Source organism: Schistocerca piceifrons, chromosome 5 (genome assembly GCF_021461385.2).
Source record: "Schistocerca piceifrons isolate TAMUIC-IGC-003096 chromosome 5, iqSchPice1.1, whole genome shotgun sequence".
NCBI lineage: Eukaryota > Metazoa > Arthropoda > Insecta > Orthoptera > Acrididae > Schistocerca > Schistocerca piceifrons.
Window position 1 is genome coordinate 42,891,619 of NC_060142.1, and position 12,880 is coordinate 42,904,498.

Below are 12,880 nucleotides of genomic sequence, written 5' to 3' on the forward strand. Positions count from 1 at the left end.
TATACCCTCCTTTCAAGACACTGTCCATTCCATTCAACTGCTCTTCCAAGTCCTTTGCTGTCTCTGACAGAATTACAATGTCATCGGCGAACCTCAAAGTTTTTATTTCTTCTCCATGGATTTTAATACCTACTCCAAATTTTTCTTTTGTTTACTTTACTGCTTGCTCAATATACAGACTGAATAACATCGGGGAGAGGCTACAACCCTGTCTCACTCTCTTCCCAACCACTGCTTCTCTTTCATGCCCCTTGACTCTTATAACTGACATCTGACAAATACATATACGCATATTTTAATTTTAATCTCTCTAAAAATCGGCCCACATATTATTACATGATCGCTACGTCCCTGAGCTCCGGAATCAGACCGATATACATATATTATGCACTGAATGCTACTTAATGAGACCAGTCAGAGCTACTTCCTACTCATACCGAAAGAAGTGAAGAACAAAGACCAAAAACTCGGATATCGTGATGGATAAATGATACACAAAATTCAGTCAGCCATGTAATATTAAAAGTTCTGGCAGCTTCTGTGCTGCAAAGATTGATTACTGAAAAATTACGTTAATACTCAAGAAGAACAGTAAATTATGCTTTAGATATTACAAATCATACACAATAATATCAAAAGTAATGCAATTCATTTACTAAGGAAAACAATGTCTAACAAGATGTCTTCAGTACATATATGTATACGTTTATCTTCTGAGAATATTTAGACTGAATTTACCGTGTTAGACATATTTGACATACTAAAATGGCGTGAAATTTATTTTGCTTAGAACTGTTAATAGACTGTTCAGAATCAAAATTTAGATAAGTTAACATATTTTTCATACTAACAAGGAGAGGTCTGCAGCGGGTGGATCGACTTTTTGAAACCGTATTATACGCTGATGGTGATTGAGATTCCAGGTATTACACACTACAGCTATTCAGCCTAGTGTGTCCTCGTTTGCGAGTAATCGACGAAAAAAAATTAGAATTTCGCGCGATGCTCTACAACTATAAAAATTGGCTATTCAACAGACAGGTTACGCAGCGTAACGGTTAAGGTACAGGTTGCACATGTAAAAGATTATGCGTTCCAGTCTCGTAAGGTGCTTTGAAACTTTTCATTTTTAAATCTTTGTCCTAATGACTTTGGTCATTATTTTTATTAAATTAATTGGGTTAAATGTAATTTTTTATTTCTATTGGTTTGTCACGACGTTTTGACCACAGTATTAATTTTTCCATTGGCTCATATTTTTCTTTCTTCCGTAACGTCTGCGAATAGGATACAAAAGTGAGGAAATGACAGTGGTAGTATAAGTTCGCTCTGGCGTACGTTGTAAGATAGCTTGGAGTGTGTGGATTTGTATGTGGATGTAGACGTGAAAACAACTGAAAAACTGCAAACAGCCACACGCGTTAAATACCTAGGAGCACGCTCACAGTTTGACTGAGAACGGAAAGACCACATGAAACTAGATGACAGATGGAAGATTGAGATTCTTTGGAAAAATCCTCAGGGAACAAAGGCCACCCACAAATGAGGTAACTCGCAAGACAATGGTTCGACCGATACGCGATTATCGCTACTGAGTGTGGAATTGTTATCAGTTAGGATTGATAGCGTAAATAGAGAAGATAGAAAGGTGCATGTAGTAAATGCAAAAGAGACAAGGGGATGTTCATCCAACTGTAGTAGCAGGCATTGCAAGAGAGGTATTGTGCGTGATGTAACGGTCATCTTACATATTTTTTATATCCCTTTAAATTTTTTATTTCAAATGTTAGAGAGAACACAATCAATCTTAAACGGTTGCTGAATGATGGAAGGAGAACGACAAGCGGGAACATATCTTTTTATCAGTACAGTAATTTTGTGATACTGCAAAGAATATCCGATGGGCCGTCACATAAATCCGCGAAATGGAGTAGCCGGGAAACCAGTGTCAACGCGGTAGATTCGCGGAACAATCGCCATGAAACAAAACACATTGCGTAACATTCCAGCCGATTTTTTTTCAGTAATAAACAATTAAAACCTGTTTGTATGGTAGTCTTTGATTCTATTCATTCTGGACTCACCTGTTTATAACTGCATCAGGCTAGGACTATTGCAGTTGTTGTCGTTGCTGCTGCTGCTGTGGTTTTCACTCTGCAGACTGGTTTGATGTAGTTCTTCACGCTACTCAATTCCATGCATGCCACATCTCCGGATAATAATGCAGTCTGATTACCGTATTCATCTTTTGGTCTCCCTGTACAATTTTAGCCCCCCCCCCTCCTTCCAATATACATACTCCCCTTCCGTACAAAACTGATGATTCCTTGGATCTCAGAATGTGTCCAATTACCAGATACCTTATTTTACTGAAGTTGTGCCACAAATTTCTTTGCTCCACAGTTATGTTCAGTACCTCCTCATTTGTTATTCGATCGCCTCATGTAATCTTCAGCATTCTTCTGTAGCATTCCAAAACCTTCTGTTCTCTCTGTTTATCGAGCACGTATCACTTCCGTGCATGGATGCAGTCCAGAAAAATACCTTCAGAAAAGACTTTCTGACACTTAAATTTATATTCGATGTCAACAAATTCCTCATTTTCAGAAATGCTTTCCCTGCTACAGCCAGTCTCTTTCCGTGCTGTAACCAGTCTGCATTTTGTACAGTCTCTGCTTCGATCATCAACAGTTATTTTGCTGCCCAAGCAGCGACATTCATCTGCTAGATTTAGTGTCTCATTCCCTAACTTAATTTCCTCAGCATCGCCTGCTTTAATTCAGCTACATTCCATTAGCCTTGTTTTGCTTTTGTTGAAGTTCATCTTATATCCTCCTTTGAACACACTGTCCATTCCCTTCAACCGTTTTTCCAATTCTTAATTATATTTCAGGGAATTAATTCCCTGAATTTTAATTCCTTCTTCTGTTTTGTTTCCTTCACTGCTCGCTCGGTGTACAGAGAACACCATCGGGGATAGGCTGCAACTCTGTCTCATACCCTTTCCCGCCACTGCTTCGCCTTCATGTTCTTGAACTAAGGTAACTGCCGTCTGGTTTCAGTACAACTTGCAAATAATCTTCCGCTACCTATATTTTTCCCCTGCTACTCTGAGAAATTCAGAGACTGTTTACCACTTAACATTGTCAAGAGCTTTCTCTAAGTCTACAATTACTATAAACATAGGTTTGTCTTTCTTTAACCTATTTTCTGAGACAAGTCGTAGGGTCAGTATTGTTTCGCGTATTCCTGCTTTCTCCGGAATTCAAAATGATCCTCGCCGAGGTCGACTTCTATCAGTTTTTCCTTTCTTATGTATATAATTCCTGTTAGTATTTTACAACCTTGATACTGATACTGCAGTTGCCATTAATAGTTTCAAAAACTGTTAGAAGATTTAGTATAGTGAGGTGCAGTGACTGCAATTTCATTCGGAAAATATGCCAGGTTCTTAATTCAGTGATCGATGGTTTATTTACAAAGTGGATGTACATGGAAGTGCGTCCGTTCATTTTCAATAACTTTGCGTAGTGTTCAGTTCTTAAATCACTATGTGAAGGTAAGTCGATCATTTATTTCTTGGAAATGCTATTTTTAACTCAATTGTCCTATATGCGGTGGAATATTTCTGATACAGTTAGAAGCTAAATGTAAGACCCTACTTACGGCTTTTATACAGGTAACTTAATTTTTCCATAGGATTTTTTTTTCAAACCCCGATTGTAGAGGTTCACATGAGTAAAGTTATAAAATGAACGTACTACAGAATGTCGGAAAAGTAGCGCTCGGAGGCAATCTTAAATAATATTTAAATAAATTTAGTCCTCATTTTAAGAGAGGGATGTGCCACATGTCAGTACGGCTTACTATTTAATTTCTTGGAATGTACGTTCCTTGAAGAGTCAACAAACATTTTGCTTCTTCCTATAAATATCTTGCGAAAGGCTGCGAAGGTAAACTCACAATAAGGCTTCCAATAGCCGTTCTTAATGCGCACTCTTCGGGACTGGGAAAAATGGTTCAAATGGCTCTGAGCACTATGGGACTTAACTTCTGAGGTCATCAGTACCCTAGAACTTAGAACTACTTAAACCTAACTAACCTAAGGACATCACACACATCCATGCCCGAGGCAGGATTCGAACCTGCGACCGTAGCGGCCGCGCGGTTCCAGACTGTAGTGTCTAGAACCGCTCGGCTACCCCAGCCGGCGGACTGGGAAAGGAAAGGGGGCAAGTAACGATGCTACATTAAGGGGAAACACCACATTAGGATTCACAAAAAGTTTTGCAAGGTAGGCCACAGTATACTGCCGGAAAAAAAGTGGTGCACTCTTTTAGAAGTACCAATTCACTCAAGATTTATTGTTGCAACAGTGCGTATGGATTACACGAAATGATTACATTTACAGATCATTAGCACAAGCTGTTCTGAGGGACCGGGTATCGGCCTATGCTGAAACACCCATATTAGTACGTGGTGTAGGCTCCACGTGCAGCTATGCAGCCGCTGACACTGGCATGCAGTCGATCGTACAGATAACGAATACGGTCCTGGGACATGTTATGCAACGCCTGCTCGACCTGTTCACGTAGTTCTGTGAGAGCTGTTGGTTAACGAGTAGCATGTGTTACTACTTGTCGTCCCATCATACGCCACACAAGCCCAATTGGAGAGAAGTCTGAAGATCATGGGGGCCAGAGCAGAACACGCTGAGATTCGCGGCAGTTTATGGGCAAGCACTATCCTGTTGCAACAACACATCACCTTTCTGTTGCAACAACGGCAAAAGAACGGGTCTAAGAACATTCTGCACGTACCGAGCGCTGGTTACCGTCCCCTCTAGAAACGCCAAACGTGAACGGGAGTTGTAGCTTACTGCACCGCGAATCATAAGACTTGAGGGTGGTGCCAGTCTGTCTTGGACGAATGCACTCTGCAAGACAGCGCACACAAAGCCTAAGTCGTACGCGCAAACGACCATCACTTGCGTACAGGCAGAATCTGCTTTCATTCCTGAACACCACGGCGCGCCATTCCAGCTTCCAGATGATCCTCTGACGGCAGAAGTCGAGCGCTGCACATCGATGCTGTGGCTTGAGTAGAAGACGGGCTAGAGGTGAGCTTGCCCATAGTCCCACTGCTAATAACTGGATAGGGTTGACACATGTGGGCTCACAAACCCTCTTACCTGTGCTGTGATAGCTGTACGATTTGCCACTGCTGCTGGCGGGAGTCTGTGCTGCGCAGACTTCCATAACCTCGTCTACGGATGTGGGAATGTTCACGTGACCACTGATACCAGCATAATTGAACTACAGCACGTCCAGCTTGTGTGGCAATTCTCCGAATAGCCATCGCTCCACTCGGAAGCCCACAGTTTGATCACATTAAAACTCACTCACCTGGCTGTAGGAAGCACGAGTGCGTCTCCGTGGTATGGTTCCTTGCTTGCTGCCGGCCGGAGTGGCCGTGAGGTTCTAGGCGCTACATTCTGGAACGGAGCGACCGCTACGGTCGCAGGGGACTGGTGACTTCAGAAGTTAAGTCGCATAGTGATCAGAGCCATTTGAACCATTTGAACCTTGCTTGCTTCATACTTTTGCACCACACTGAATCTTCTGGTTGTGAACATCATCTATTATGGGGTAAACGCAGATGGCACTCTTGTAGCTATGCCACAACGCTGTGTGTTCTGGAACGTCTTTGAAACCATTATTAGCACTGAGCCGTGGTAAAAACTGCTGTTTTGAAGAGCGCGCCGCAGCGCGTAGTGTGAAGCAGTCGCCCTCCGTTTCTGGCGGTGGCGCCGCTGTGGCAATCGCAGCTTTGGTGTCTCCCTCTGGTGGGAAAGGGGAAAGGTTGCTATGAGCTCGCCAGTCGGTCAGTATGGGTGTCTCTCGTCCCCAGCTTGCTAGTCTGTCTCTCGTCCGCATTTGTTAGGTACTTATTGTCTGTCTCTCGTTCGGAGTGCTAGCATGTCTGTCGTTCAGATCAACCTTTAAACCCGGCAAAACGAGAGCTTTTTCACTCCGCCAGTAAGAGAGTAATTTTGCGAGTGGTCGCCAGGTCGGGGCTTAGTTTCTGCATCTGAGTCTGCGCGTTAGGCCGCCAGTCTGCTCGAGTTTGCTCAGGCAATGGTCATTGGCTGTTGGATCGATCGGTTGGTCGGTCGCGCACTGAGACACAAGGTGACTTGTCCGCCTTGAGCGTCGGCGCATGTGAGGTCGCCACGTGAGTCCAGTGGGCCGCGCCGTATAGCGAGGGGTAGTGACTTCGCGGCCGACACGAGAGCAACAGGAGTCAACTCACGACATCGGTCTGGCCGGTGCGAGCTGCGACGCCGTGAGACGGGAGATCGGCGCGCCTTCCTGCGTCCGTTGAAGCGGCTGGCAGCGGACGGTTCGGGAGAGCGATTTGGGGGTGATGCGCCAGGTCTTCTCGAGAGATCGCAGTTTATTAGAAGCTAAATGATTGGAGATATGTTGTTTCATTTGCTTGTTAATTCTACTTGTTTTCTTGGTGAGGTCACCAGCCGGTCTGTTTTGGGGTCGTCCCACCATTCTTCTCCGTTTGCCCACCCACGGGAAGGTGCTTATTTATGAATCGGGTGGCCCGTTTTTCCCTTGTAGAGTAGGGGCGGGTTAGAGCACCCTGCGGTTCGGGTTGTTCGGTAATCTCCCTATCAATCTACCGTACGTTAGTAGCTGCCTCTGTCATGTTTGTCGGATTCGGTGTGTTGACGAATTCATTCCTTGGAGTGTAACGGCCTAATTTCTGAAATATGTTTTTATCTTGCCTATCATTTTGAGAGGCGGTATATGTGTACTGTAGAGCATGTTTGGCCAACCTTGTATAATTTTATATAAGATTGCATTTCATGGGCTTTTATTTAAATGGTCATTTTAGTATATAAAGTTACCACCCTTCCACCGTAAGACTTTTCTTAGAAGTTAAAATCAAGTTGCACCTTCGGTGGTAAGTTAATCTTTTAATGTTAGTGTTTTGTACCATTTCCATCCCTCCTACGGGGTGTATAGTTTGTGTGCTTGTGTAAATTGTTAAAACTTTTAGTTTAAAGTAATTTGGTGTGTTGCAGATTTGCACCAGTGTAGTCTTTCAGAGGTTGTTGTGAGCGGTCGTGACTACGGCCGTGTCAAAGGGAGCGACAAGATTCTCAGCTCGAAAGCTCATACAATGAAAAATTTGTTTCTTTCTGCCTCTGAATAAATTGTAACTTGATATTTAAAGGGTGCTTTCTGCTAATAATTTTAAATCTGTTTCTTAAAAAAAACGCTTTTAGGAATAAAATTCCCATTTGTTAAAAGCAATTTGATTATGATTTCATCAGTTACTCCCTGGCAACTACTTCCACGCTCACATAGTGTGATTAAATGTGTTAATGTTCTTGATGAATCGCTAGTAAATAAAATAAAATTTTAACAATATTCTTTGAAATTAAATCCACGGTTCAAGCACATCTACTATCCCCCAGGTGGCATATTCCGTCATCGGATCAAAATCTACGTCGTCTTTCCCGGTGAACTATTTTTTTCCGACAGTGTATTTGCGGACCACGACCGATACACTTTGTTTCCGTAAACCTGTTTACCAAGAATTAAGTATCCCGTACGATGATATAACCAAACTTTGGCAGTTTATCAGCTTTTAATTTATTCCTACCTTGTGAAGTTTTGAAATAAACGTAGCCTTCGATATTAACAGTGTTCTGACATGTGAATACGTCGTATTGGGGCAACTACTGGTTTACTTATCAATGTTTATTAGGATTATTTGCTTGTTTCCTTGTCCTCTAGTTGCCCCTTTCTTTGTACCTATAATAGCAGCTATGTACCATAGGTCCTCAGAGAAGCGAAGCGTTCTTAATGATGGGAAAAAAAGCGCAGGGAATTTCCGATTTCAAGAGTGGTCACCAAAGAAACGCACAAAACTATACGCCTATATCTCTGTCGTCGATCTGTTATAGAATTTTGCAACAGGTTTTATGCTCGCGTATAATGACATTTATGGAGGCCAAAACTTTTCTCTGTGGAAATCAAAATGCGTTCCGAAAAAAACGCTCATGTGACACCCAGCTCGCTCTGTTTGTCCGCGACATGCATAAAGTAGTAAATGCTGGTGCCCAGTTACATGCCGTGTTCCTTGACTTCCGGAAACCGTTCGATACAGCACCGCACTGCCGCTTAATGAACAAAATACAAGCATATGGAATATCACACCAACTGTGTCCGCAGCTCGTGGTATAGTGGCTAGCGTTGCTGCCTCTGGATCGCGGGGTCCCTGGTTCGACTCCCGGTCGGGTTGGGATTTTCTCTACCAGGGGATTGGGTGTTTGTCTTGTCCTCGCCATTTCATCATCATCATCATTCCTGTCGTTGCCTACATTGGACTGTGTACAAATTGGAGCGCCCCACAAACCATACATCATCATCACACCAACTGTGTCATTGGATTGAAGAACTTCTAGCAACCGAAACACAGCATGTCATTCTAAACGGAGAGAAGTCTTTGGACGAAAATGCAAGTATGGGAGTACCACAAGGTACTTTTCACTACATACAAGGCGTTCCAAAAAACACCTAAAACCTTTAGAGACAAGTTCCTTACACCAAAGCAAGAAAAAATCTCTTGTATTCAAGGACTCTAAAGCGCTTACCTCAAGAGATATGACCACTTGTTAAGTAGAAGAGATGTGTTTCACAGTAGTGAAGGTCACCAAATGCTCGTAGATGTTAAGGGATGCATCTTAAAGCCCACGTTTACCAGACTTTTTTACTTATTCCTATATAAGGAACCTGTCGCTAAGGTTCGTCGGTGGTTTTTTTTTCCCCTTGGGACACGCTATATATATATATATATATATATATATATGTATATATATATATATATAAATGACATAGTAGCTGCGGATTTTCGCAGATGATTCTTTTAGCCCGCATCCCGTGGTCGTGCGGTAGCGTTCTCGCTTCCCACGCCCGGGTTCCCGGGTTCGATTCCCGGCGGGGTCAGGGATTTTCTCTGCCTCGTGATGGCTGGGTGTTGTGTGCTGTCCTTAGGTTAGTTAGGTTTAAGTAGTTCTAAGTTCTAGGGGACTTATGACCACAGCAGTTGAGTCCCATAGTGCTCAGAGCCATTTGAACCATTTTTTGATTCTTTTATACGAGGGTTGGAGCTTAAATAGTGGCAACTATTTATTCACAACCGATACAAAAGAGTTACATGTTTGCACCTGTTACTGTCCTTCAAAGTAGTCACCAGCGTTGTGTAGAACCCGTTGCCAGCAATGTGGAAGCCGTAATATACCGTTAGCAGAGCCTGTTCTGTTGATGGTGCAAATGGAGCGGTGTACTGCCTGTCGAATCTCTGAACAGTTCTGAAACGAATGCCACGAAGTGGTTCCTTCATCTTCGGAATAAAATCAAAGTCACAAGGACTCAAGTCCGGCGAGTACGGTGGATGGTACAGTACTTCCCAGTCCCATTGTCCGAACAGAGCAGCCACAGCTTGCGCTGTATGCGCCCGCGAATTGTTGTGCAAAATGATCGGCCCGCTGTGCAGAAAGTGTCGCCGCTTATTTCGCTAAGCTGGTCGCAGGTGATGCTCCAGAAACGAACAGTAATACTGTGAACTGACGGTCTGCCGTGGAAGTACGTAATACGTTAGGATAACACTATCACAGTCGTACACGAGAATCACCATAACTTTAGACCGCTCCATTCGCACCATCAACAGAACAGGCTCTGCTAACGGTATACTACGCCTTCCACATCACTGGTAACGGGTTCTACACAACGCTGGTGAGAACTTTGAAGGACAGTAACAGGTGCAAACACGTATCTCTTTTGTATCGGTTGTCAATAAATAGTTGCGACTATGTAAGTTCCAACCCTCGTATAAAAAGAAGTCGTAACTCTAGAAATCTGTAGAGAAATGCAGGAAGACCCCAGAGGATCGACGCTTGGTGTAACTTCAACAGCCGGCCGGTGTGGCCGTGCGGTTCTAGGCGCTACAGTCTGGGACCGAGCGACCGCTACGGTCGCAGGTTCGAATCCTGCCTCGGGCATGGATGTGTGTGACGTCCTTAGGTTAGTTAGGTTTAAATAGTTCTAAGTTCTAGCCGACTGATGATCTCAGAAGTTAAGTCGCATAGTGCTCAGAGCCATTTGAACCATTTTTTAACCTCAACATAAACAAATGTAACTTGTGGCAGAAACACAGCAGAAAAATCACGGGAAGCAGTTATTTCCAGAAAGCATCTAGGAGTGAGCCTGCACAGCGACGGGCAACGACCGCATAAAGTTAATCGTGAGATTCTCTGCAAGATTCATCAGGAAATGTGGCCCTTCAACAGAGTTGGTAGCTTACAAAACACTGATTTGGTCAATACTTAAACACAACTTGTCAGTCTGCGAACTGTACCAGAGGAAGTAGAGAAGATCCAAAGAAGTGCAGCATGTTTCGTTACAGTTTCATTTAGTAAGCGCGAAAGCCAACTCCAGTGGCAGACGCTGCAGGAGAGGCGTTCTGCATCACGGTACGGCGGACTGCTAAAATTCCGAGAACACGCATTCCTAGAAGAGTCAACTAATACAGTGAGGCGAAAAAAGTCGCGGGATCCCTCCTAATATCCTGTTGGACCTTTCTTGTCCGGCGTACCGCATGGACTCCGGAAGTTGACAAGTCGTTGGAAGTCTCCTGCAGAAATACTAAGCCACGCTGCCTCTACAGCCGTACATAACTGCGACAGTGTTGCCGGTGCAGGACTTTTCGCACTAACTGACCTCTTGATTATGTCCCATGTCGGGCGATCTGGGTGGCCAAACGATTCGCTCGAATCGTCCAGAATTTTCTTCAATCCAATCGCGAAGAATTGGGCCCGGTGACATGGCGCATTGTCATGCATAAACATTCCATTGCAGTTTGGGTCCAAATGATTCAAATGGCTCTGAGCACTATTGGACTTAACATCTGAGGTCATCAGTCCCCTAGAGCTTACAAGTACTTAAACCTAACTAACCTAAGGACATCACAGACATCCATGGCCGAGGCAGGATTCGAACCTGCGACTGTAGCGGTCGCGCGGTTCCAGGCTGAAGCGCCTACAACCGCTCGGTCACACCGGCCGGCCCACCGTTTGGGAACATTAAGTCTGTGAACGGCAGCAATGGTCACCAAGTAGCCGAATATAACCATTTCCCTGTATATCAATCTTTTCAGAGAAGGATACAATGGTCTCCAAGTAGCCGAAGATATCTATTCCCCAGCATGTCCATCTTTTCAGAGACGGACGTGGGACTCGGCTGTTCAGTACAGGATGTCAGACACCGGCTGAAAGGCGTTTTATTTGCCATCCTATAACCAGTTCCGGTGAACTGTCGATGTAGCTGGACCAGAGAACCCACTGAATTCCATGTAAACACATCCCACACAGTTATAGAGCGACCACCAATCCGCACACTGCCTTACTGACAACTTGGGTACATGGCTTCGCGGGGTCTGCGCCATAGTCTAACCCTATCATCAGCTCCTTAGTAACTGACTCATCCGACCAGGCTATCCATTATTTTGCAGTTGTCTAGGGTCCAACCGATATGGTCAGGAACCCAGGACAGGCACAGCAGGCGATGTATCGCTGTTAGCAATGGGACTCACCAGATTTCACAGTATTTTAGGGTTGTTTGTTACTTGTGTATTAGCTCTGACAACTCTGCCGCAAGCGCCGCGGCCACTACGCTGTCCCCGGCCGCTGTGGGCGAGCGGTTCTAGACGCTTCAGTCCGGAACCAGCTGCTGCTACGGTCACAAGTTCAAATCCTCCCTCGGGCATGGATGTGTGTGCTGTCCTTAGATTAGTTAGGTTTAAGTAGTTCTAAGTTGTAGGGGACTGATGACCTCAGAAGTCCCATAGTGCTTAGAGCCATTTGAAGTATTTGACAAGTAATGCCTCAAATTTGGTGTTGTCTGCACACTCTTGACACAGCGGATCTCGGAATACCGAAGTCCTTGATGATATGCGAAATGGAATTATTGAAATATTGAATTCCCTAACCGTTTTCGAAATGGAAAGTCACATGTACGAGGTGCATTCACGTTCTAAGGTCTCCGATTTTTTTTCTCCGGACTGGAAAGAGATAGAAACATGTGCATTGTTTTAAAATAAGGCCGCGTTCATTGTCAATACGTGCCAGAGATGGCAGCACTGTACGGCAGATGGAATTTTACCGACAGTGGCGAGAATGAGAACTGTTTTAAATACTTAAAATGGCGACGTTTTCCTTACTTGAACAGCGTGAAATCATTCGTTTTCTGAATTTGCGTGGTGTGAAACCAATTGAAATTCATCGACAGTTGAAGGAGACATGTGGTGATGGAGTTATGGATGTGTCGAAAGCGCGTTCGTGGGGGCGACAGTTTAATGAAGGAAGAACATCGTGTGACAACAAACCGAAACAACCTCGGGCTCGCACAAGCCGGTCTGACGACATGGTCGAGGAAGTGGAGAGAATTGTTTTGGGGGATCGCAGAATGACTGTTGAACAGATCGCCTCCAGAGTTGGCATTTCTGTGGGTTCTGTGCACACAATCCTACATGACGACCTGAAAATGCGAAAAGTGTCATCCACGTGGGTGCCACGAATGCTGACGGACGACCACATGGCTGCCCGTGTGGCATGTTGCCAAGCAATGTTGACGCGCAATGACAGCATGAATGGGACTTTCTTTTCGTCGGTTGTGACAATGGATGACACGTGGATGCCATTTTTCAATCCAGAAACAAAACGCCAGTCAGCTCAATGGAAGGACACAGATTCACCGCCACCAAAAAAATTTCGGGTAACCGCCAGTGCTGAAAAAATGAT